Source organism: Oncorhynchus kisutch, unplaced genomic scaffold (assembly GCF_002021735.2).
Source record: "Oncorhynchus kisutch isolate 150728-3 unplaced genomic scaffold, Okis_V2 scaffold3336, whole genome shotgun sequence".
Lineage (NCBI taxonomy): Eukaryota > Metazoa > Chordata > Actinopteri > Salmoniformes > Salmonidae > Oncorhynchus > Oncorhynchus kisutch.
In genome coordinates, this window is record NW_022265281.1 from 5,001 (window position 1) to 12,084 (window position 7,084).

Consider the following 7,084-nt stretch of genomic DNA (forward strand, 5'->3'; position numbering starts at 1 on the left):
TGTCTGTCTGTCTGTCTGTCTGTCTGTCTGTCTGTCTGTCTGTCTGTCTGTCTGTAGCCGGGGAAACGGTGGGTGGCTGGGATTGGAGGAGCCGGCTCTTGCCAACCCACCCGCTGAGGTCTGCCGAGACCCCCGGGGGCCCGGCGGTTGCAGGGTTCCATTTGTGGGTTATCGCTTCTCGGCCTTTTGGCTAAGATCAAGCTTGACACCGAGGTGTCCCACAGCTCGCTTAGCCAGAAGGTCGTCCCAGGAGAGCGGTACAAACTTTTGAAGTTTTTGACTCTTAAATTTTTTTGGGGGATTTTCTTCTTCAATTTGTGGGAAGAAAGATTTGGTGGAGAAGATTTTTTTCCAATCTTATGGCAGAGATGGAGCATACTACGGGGAAAAAACCAATTCCTGTCATTGGGCTTGCTAATACAGTACGGTTTACGTGGAAGGATAAGGAGACTGAACCTTTTGGGCGGGAAACCTTTGGAAGGACCATCCTGATTGGGATTCTCAAGTTGACAGTAAAAGATGTTTTCTGCCTTCAAGGGAATTCATTAGAAGGTGCTTTTGATGTCGCGCTACATACAGAAGAAAAACATGATGAGGTGCTGCGGAGGGCAAGAGCGGTGGGAGCCGAGAGGCCAATGTGCAACTACGTGGTGACCAGCTTGGCTAGAAGTAACTACAGGATAGTTACTGTTAACATGTACAACCCTTATGTCAAGGATGAGGAAGTGAGGGCCTTTCTGGGGAGATACATGAATAGTGTCTCCTCAGCAAGGCCCCTCAAAGATTCGCTGGGCTTTTGGAACGGGAGGAGAGGATTCCAGGCCCTCCTTAGAGAAGACCCTAAAGGACTGGGTGGATACCTTCATCCCCCAGCTATGTTCTCCCTGGGGCTGACAGGGGAACATTGTACTATGCGCGTCAGCCCCCATTCTGCAGGCGCTGTATGGCCTATGGACACATCCTGGCCTCGTGCAGCAACAGAAAGTGCAGATTCTGTGGATCTGGCGAGCACGAGGCCAAGGACTGTGACGAGCCGAAGGCCTGCCACGGGTGTGGATCCACTCAGCACCTGTGGCGCGATTGCCCGGCTCGTCAGCGGTCATACGCGTCTGCAGTTGGAGGGGGAGCAGGAGCGGGGGATGGGGGAAGAAGAGGAGGGGAAGGAGGGCCAGTCCAGGCCGACGGTAAAAAGAAAGAAGAGGAGAAGACAGCAGGGAGAGAAAATATAGAAAGAAAGAAGAACGAAGAGGGAGAAAGGAAGAAAACAACAGTGGAGGGAGTTGTGGGGGAGGGGGTGCCTGTGGCAGGACCTGTGGGAGGGGTGCCGGGGGCAGGACCTGTGGGTGGGGTGCCTGCGGCTGGACCCTGTGGGGGGGGGGGTGCCTGTGGCAGGGAGGGTGCCTGGGGCAGGACCTGTGGGAGGGGTGCCTGTGGCGGCTGTGGGGGGGGGGGTGCCTGTGGAAGGACCTGTGGGGGGGGGGGTGCCTGGGGCAGGACCGGTGGAGCGGGAGGGGGGAGAAGGGGTACGGGAGTGGGGGGGACAGTATGTCCGATTTTCTGGTGGAGGAAATGAGGGAAATGGTGGAGGAGCTAGCGGGGAAGAGGGGTAGTGTCTCCCCGCTACCTCCTACACCAAAAAAAGATAAAAAGAAACGGAAGATGAAGGGGGGCTCGGGAGGTAGAGAGGGGGAGGGGGGTGTAGAGGGGGAGGCTAAGAGATTAGCGGGGGGGGGGAGGGGGGAGGACATTGGTCTCCCTGTTTGCCTCAACCCCTCAAAATTTAGAGGAGGGTGGCTCCGGTGAGGGGTCTGTGGGCTGTTTGTCGGAAGGGTCTCAACTCCTGTTTGAGGAGATGGGATCCCCGACACTCAGCCCCGAGGCATACAGGGAGGGGGGGTTGGAGGGTGGTGGTGAGGAACCCAGGATGCAGGGCAATAGGCCTAACACACTGCCTGCATCCTGGGTTGGAGAGATGGAGGAGGACGGGGGGGCGTCAGGAGGAGAGAGGGCGTCCCTGCCGGTGGAGATGGACCAGGGGAGCATCGGGTGAGTCTCCTGTTTTTCTTTGGGTTTTTTGGGTTAAATTGTAAATAATTATTAAATAAATATGTCTGTTTCGTTTCTTAGTTTAAATGTTAGAGGGTTGAGGGATTTTGTTAAAAGGAGGGCGGCTTTTTGTTATTTAGAGGGGGTGGCTTTGATTTCTGTTTTTTACAGGAGGTTCACCTGAGGGATGGTGGGGATGTGGCTAGATTTAGGAAGGAATGGGATAAGGGGGAATCTTTTTGGGGCATAGGAGGAGTGCACTCAACAGGAGTAGGAATATTGTGTGGTAATAGAGAGATTAAGGTAGAGAGCACATTTGTTGTAATGCAGGGTAGAGTATTGGGGATAGATGTAGTGTATAGAGAAGCTAGGTATAGGTTAATTGGGGTATATGGGCCACAGGTGGCGGCAGACAGAAGGGAGATGGTGGACTGTCTGGCGCCCCTGTGTGTCACAAATAGGCACTTGGTGATAGGAGGGGACTTTAATATAGATTTAGGGGTAGGTGGTGATAGTAGTGCAGGCGCAATCACCGGGCTAATGGCTTGCCATGGTCTGGTTGATGGCGGCCTGCATACTACTCCGGTAATGGTCGGTCCTACATGGCGCAACTCCAGGGGGGTTGCGCGGAGGCTCGACTACATTTTTATATCCAGGTCTTTGGGCCAGTTGTCTGGGCGCCTGTTGCCTGTGTTCTTCACGGATCACGACGGGGTGTTCCTGCAGGTGGGGTCGCCAGTCTGCCTCTTCGGTAGGGGGTACTGGAAGTTAGATCGGGGTATACTGGAGGAGCAGGCTTTCGTTGACGCATTTTTTTGTTTCTTTCGAAGGCTTGACGGCCTCCGGTCTATGTGCGAGGGGGTGTTAGAGTGGTGGGATTTAGTGAAGGTGAGAATTAGGGCTTTTATAATAGGATATTGTAAAAGGAAAAAAAGGGAGGAAAGGAGGGAGGTGGATCGTATCCAAAGGTTAGTTGAACTTGAGTACGAGGCAGGCAACCTCGGCGGGTCAATTGACTGGGAGAGATTCGCAGCCCTAAAGGCGCAGCTCAGGGAGTTGCAGGAGCAGAAGGCTCGAGCTTTTCTGGAGCGTGCGCATAGTGGCTTTCTAGAACATAATGAGACTTGTTCCGCTATGTTCTTTAAGTCGGTTAGGGCCAGGCAGAGTAGGAAGGTAATGTATGGCGTTAGGGAAGAAAACGGTAGTGTAGTAAGTAAACCAGAGGAAATGGTCAGGGTGGCAACTGATCATTTCCGAAGTTTATTTAAGGAAAGGGAAATAGATGTAGAGCAGGGAAACGTGTTTTTAGAACACTTGTCCCGGCGGTTGCCGGAGGACATTAGAGACGTGATGGAGGCCCAGATCTCACTAGAAGAGGTTGAGAGCGCTCTTAGGAGGATGGGAAAAGGGAAGGTGCCTGGGATGGATGGACTGCCGGCTGAGTTTTACCTCAAGTTTTGGGGTATACTTGGGCCAGTGGTCCTCGAAGTCTTGAAGGCCATCCTTGAGACGGGGGTCCCGGGGGGTTCAATGGCTGTTGGTGTGCTGTCACTTCTTTATAAGAAGGGGGAAGCAACTGACCTTGGCAACTGGCGGCCGTTGACCATGCTGTGCGTAGATTACAAGCTACTTGCAAAGGTCTTAGCGGATCGGTTGCGCACAGCCCTTCCCTACGTCGTTCACGAGGATCAGACGTGTGGGGTTGAGGGCCGCTCTATTCGATGGAACCTACAGTTGATTAGGGACTCCATCGCCTGGGTTGAAGATAGAGGGCTGCCTTTAATGGTAGCAGCGCTAGATCAGGCGAAAGCCTTTGATCGCGTGAATAGATCTTTTCTATTCAGGGTGTTAGGTAGATTAGGATTTGGGGAGAAGTACATAGGATGGATCCGTGCATTATATGTCGGAGCGGGGTGCCGAGCAAGTGTAAATAGTCACTTAGGTGACGTTTTTGACCTCTCGTCTGGGGTCAGGCAGGGATGCCCACTCTCGGCTCTCCTCTTCGTTCTGTACATGGAGCCTCTGGGGGCTGCCATTAGGGCAGACACAGGGGTGGAGGGTTTGTTGATCCCTGGAAGCGGTGGGCTGCGTGTTAAGATGACGCAGTACGCCGACGACACTTCCTTGCTGCTATGCAAGGACTCGTGCTTGACAAGGTCCCTTGCCATCATTGGGGATTTCACCCGAGCGTCGGGGGCGGTTCTGAATCATGCAAAGTCTTCCGTTAAGTTTTTCGGAAGATGGCGCGGTAGGACGGATGTGCCCGGGGGGTTATCTCTCTGTGAGGGGGCCCTGAGGATCCTCGGGGTCCATTTTGAGACCTCCGGCTCAGCGACGCTGAACTGGAACATGAGTATCGCAGTTGTTCAGAGGAAGCTAGCAATGTGGAAGGCTAGGTCTTTGTCTTTTATAGGTAAGGTCCTGGTCCTAAAGGTGGATGTATTGCCATCTCTTTTGTACTTGGCGTACATCTACCCATTGCCGGCTTGTCTGAGAAGGTATCTAGTGAGGCACGTGTTTCAGTTCATGTGGGGTGGCAGGTACGAGTGGGTCGCCAGGGTGCGCATGCTCTGTCCCATCGGGGAGGGAGGTAGGGGGGGTACCACATCTCCCCCTCAAGCTGGACGCAATTTTTGTTTCTTTTTTGTTGACGGAGCTTGCTCAGCCAGTCATACACCCGTCCGGTTACCTCCTGCGGGTGTTCTTCTCGTATCAGGCGAGAAGCGTAATGGTGTGGTCTAACGCGGGTCCTCGGGCGGAACAGCTGCCGTGGCACTTTGGCCATGCGGCCAAGTGGCTGCGTGCGCACCCCGAGGTTGAAGTTGCCCGAGTAGGTTTAGATCACAGGCACCTGTACGAGGAGGTCAGGCAGGCAGGGAGTCCTGCGCCTGTAGCGGGCATCTCGTCAGTGGTCTGGGAGGGAGTGCAGGCGCGGGGCCTGGACAACAGGCTCAAGGACCTGAATTGGTTGAGCCTCCATAAGTGCTTGCCGGTACGTGCCATTATGTACCGGCATAGTTTGTCGCGATCCTCCACCTGTCCAAGATCTGCTTGTGGCAGGGAGGAGACTGTGCGCCATGCCTTCTGGGACTGTGCCTTTGCCGGACTAGTCTGGGCTAGGGCACGGGTGTTGCTAGGTATGGTTAGGAGCGATTTTTTGCTGACTTGGGCTAGGTTTAGAGCGAGGCGTAGGGAGAGCGAGGGGAACGGAAAGGGACAGGTTTCTGCTCTGGCTTCTCATGAGTCTCTTTAAAAGGGGGCTGTGGGAAGCCAGGCAGAATTTAGTTAAGACAGGGAGAGATTGGGGGGTGGAAGGGATAGTGAGGAGGGTGGAAGGTGATGTGAGGGGGAGGATGAGGAGGGAGGAGATAAAGTGGGGGCAGCATGCGGCACGGGAGAGGTGGAAGGGGGGATTAGGTTTGGGAGTGTTAGAGTGAGGTTTGTAAGGGGATAGATTAGGGAAGGGAAGATAGGGAAGGGTTAGGTGTTGGTTAGGTATGACGGGGAGGGACGATGCTCCCCTGAGGTTGGTTTTTGTTTTGGTGTATTTTGTAAATATTTTGAATTAAGAATGAATGAGAATTAGAATTATGATTTTGTAAAAGAATGAATGGTATTGATGGTAAATAAATTATTTTTTGTAAAAAAAAAAAAAATCTGTTCTTATCAGTTTAATATCTGATACGTCCCCCATAGGGGACTACATATTAAATGGATTTTTTCGAACAGGGAGTCGGAAATGGGGCTTGCTCCGTCCGCTCCACGCATCGACCCGGTATTGCAGTACCTCCGGGAACGGTGCAACACTTTCTCCCGTTGTCAAGGAAAATACTCATTCACAAAGCTATGTAAACAGCTAGCTTAGCTTAGCTTAGCTTAGCTTAGCTTAGCTTAGCTTAGCTTAGCTAGCAGAAGAAGAGAAGGAAAGAAACATTCAAACTGAAAAAAGGGCGAAGCGCCTTTCAATGGGGTCCCCCGTTTCCCGCCATTTTACTTAAAAAAAAAAAAAAAAAAAAAAAAAAAAAATTGGGCCAGGATTGTGTGTGTGTGTGTGTGTGTGTGTGTGTGTGTGTGTGTCTCTCTCTGTGTGGTGTGTGTGTCTCTCTCTCTGTGTGTGTGGTGTGTGTGTGTGTCTCTCTGTCTGTGTCTCTCTCTCTCTCTCTCTCTCTCTCTCCTCTCTCTCTCTCCTCTCTCTCTCTCTCTCTCTGTGTCTCTTGGTCTCTGTGTCTGTGACCTTCTTTTCATCCACAGCCCTCAAACTTGGAAGAGTGGGTTCCGGAGCACCCGCGGGGACCCGGCCTACAGTGCACAGAGTGTGTCTCGGGCCCCCGACCTCTGACTTCCATATGACTCTGGTTTCTCTTCATTACGCACAAGCCTTTCGCCTTTTACTAAAGACTTCCGTGGAGAGGAACACTTATGAGTTCAATGTATTTTTGGAGTGGCTTTGCTTCTTGCAGAGCCCGGTATCTTGTTTCAAGAGAAATTGACATAGATGAGCCAGGATAGTGACTTAAAGACGCATTAGCGACTTTTTACAAAAAACACCTGTCTGTCTGTCTGTCTGTCTGTCTGTCTGTCCTTGTCTGTCTGTCTGTCCTGTCTGTCTGTCTGTAGCCGGGAAACGGTGGGTGGCTGGATTGGAGGAGCCGGCTCTTGCCAACCCACCCGCTGAGGTCTGCCGAGACCCCCGGGGGCCCGGCGGTTGCAGGGTTCCATTTGTGGGTTATCGCTTTCTCGGCCTTTGGCTCAGATCAAGCTCGGTACTGAGGTGCCCCAGAGCCCGCTGAGTCAAAGTCGAAGGCCGGTGAGCGTTAAAAGTTTTTCTGGGAATTTTGCTAAAAATTTCTGGGAAAAAATTATTAAACTACAGCTATACAGATATGGCTGGTAGTGGGAGCACAGGGTCGGTTCCGAGGGCCGGACTGAAGAACACCATTCGGTTTGCATGGAAGAAGGACGAGGAAGTACGAATGCCAAGAGATACATTTGGGAGAACTGTGCTGATGGGGGCCCTGAAACTGAAGATCCCAGAGGT

At 52.5% G+C, this 7,084-nt stretch overlaps 1 non-coding gene and 1 pseudogene across 1 annotated transcript; both read left to right on the forward strand.

Moving 5' to 3' along the window:
- Positions 1 to 5,676: 5,676 nt before the first annotated feature.
- Positions 5,677 to 5,855, forward strand: LOC116371508 (uncharacterized; annotated as a pseudogene).
- A 538-nt stretch (positions 5,856 to 6,393) lies between these two features.
- Positions 6,394 to 6,510, forward strand: LOC116371499 (U5 spliceosomal RNA). Its single transcript, XR_004208955.1, has one exon. It is a non-coding gene; the product is annotated as a U5 spliceosomal RNA (small nuclear RNA).
- The last annotated feature ends 574 nt before the right edge of the window (positions 6,511 to 7,084 follow it).